This window comes from Cervus canadensis, chromosome 6 (genome assembly GCF_019320065.1).
Source record: "Cervus canadensis isolate Bull #8, Minnesota chromosome 6, ASM1932006v1, whole genome shotgun sequence".
In the NCBI taxonomy this organism is placed as follows: Eukaryota; Metazoa; Chordata; class Mammalia; order Artiodactyla; family Cervidae; genus Cervus; species Cervus canadensis.
The window spans coordinates 20001158-20003064 of NC_057391.1; positions in this window are offsets into that span (position 1 = coordinate 20001158).

Genomic DNA, 1907 nt, shown 5'->3' on the forward strand with positions numbered 1-1907 from the left:
TGTGCAGGCTCTGTCAGGAACAGGAGAAATACTTGCATTCATTTAAAATATAGGAAGACATGAGAATGGCCCTTTGACTGCTTTGGGAGACAAAATGGAGAAGGCTGCTTCTCCTTACTCCCTCCCAGGATTATGATTACCTGGAGGCATCTACTGTATGTCTGGTTTTTGGGTAAGGTAGCTTGCTGAGAAACAGTGGTTCTTGTCAACTCCTGGCTTCCCTCCTATTATGAGTGAGAAGGGCTAGGTCCTTTCACACTTATCCTTTCCCCGGTATGTTTTTGGAAACACATGACCCATGGGAGGTACAGTGGAGAGGACACTGGTTTACAGACATGGCATCTTGAACCTGGCATGTTTTGAATGTTTATCTGCACCTCCCCCCCGACCCGATGACAGGAACCAGTGTTCAGCGAAGAGAGGGACCCCAGCCCCTAACTCCTTTCACTGGCTGCTTTTGATCTGTCCTTTGCTTTTAAGTTTTGTTGCCCAAAGGAAGAAGACTTAATCTCTTCCTTGAGTTACAGGGTCCAAATCCAGTAGGGCAGAGGCAGCAGTTTAAGGAGAAAGAAAGATTAGACTCCGAAGGCAGTCAGACCTGGAGTCATCTCCCATCATCACTTTATTGGTGTTTGGTGTTGGGAAAGCTACTCCACCTCTTGAAATCTATGTTTTGTCTTTAGTAAAATGTGGACTGCCTCACAGATAAGTGAGGATTCAGTGACAAACTGTCACACCATAGAGATTCAAAATATTAGTTTCTTTCTCCTTCCTTTTTTCCTTTGAACTCTAGGATTTTTTAAATTTTTTTTTCTATTAATAGAAGTAAGCTGTAGTAGCTAGTATGGGCTCTGGAGTCTGAGCATCAGGATTTGAATCCTGGATGGGTCATTTACTGGCCATGTGACCTTGGGCAAGTTAATTGTTTGTGCCCTGGTTTCTGGTGCCAGTGGGAAAGAATCTGCCTGCTGATGCAGGAGACACAAGAGACACAGCTTCAATCCCTGGGTTGGAAAGATCCCGTGAAGGAGGAAATGGCAACCCACTCCAGTATTCTTGCCTGGAAAATCCCATGGACAGAGGAGCCTGGTGGGCTACAGTCTTTGGAGTCTCTAAGAATCAGACAGGACTGAGCGCACATGCAGGCCTTCCTAACTGTAAAATGAGACTAATTGTGGAGATTAGATAAGTTAATATATGTAAAAGTGCTTGGTACTGTCCCTAAGCACTCAGTAAGTTTCAGCAGTTATTAGAATATAACAGTTTATGTGAGCTGATAAACTGAAAATAAGGATGGGGAACCAGCCCCTCTCCCCACCCCACCCGCACCCAACTCTGGAGACTGTGTGACCTCGTGAAGGAGACAGAAGCTCTGGTGACTCAGAGTAATTGCTGCGGCAGACAAGGTTCTATAGTGCCCAACTGGAAGGGAGGGGAATTAATAAGGCAAGAAGAAGGGAGTGAAAGTGAGAAAAAAAGAGAGAGAGAGAGGTCTCTGGTGATTCTAGAAAGCTCGTAGAAGCCATGGCTTGCTCTAGAGCTGATTTTTTTAAAAAATAGTAATAATAACAAAACATATGTATATTTCTGTAGACAGAATAAAGAGGAGGAGAACTCGGGAAAGTGTTTAAAATGCTCTTTGCAGGCACCGGCTTGGACCTGGCGCCACAGTCAAGCAGGTGGCCGGCACCGCAGCCCGCCTGTCACAGGTCCCGCCTACAGTCCAGTGAAGCAGGCAAGACACCAAGCTCTAGGGCGCCCGGGCGGGGGCGGGGGCGGGGGGCAGCCGGACTACAACTCCCGGCGTACTCCGCGGCGGGCGGGCCGCTGCACCTGCTCAGTGGGGCCGCCCCGGGCGCCTGGGTATTGATTATTCCATTGTGTGGGACGCCTCGGCTCCAGCCACT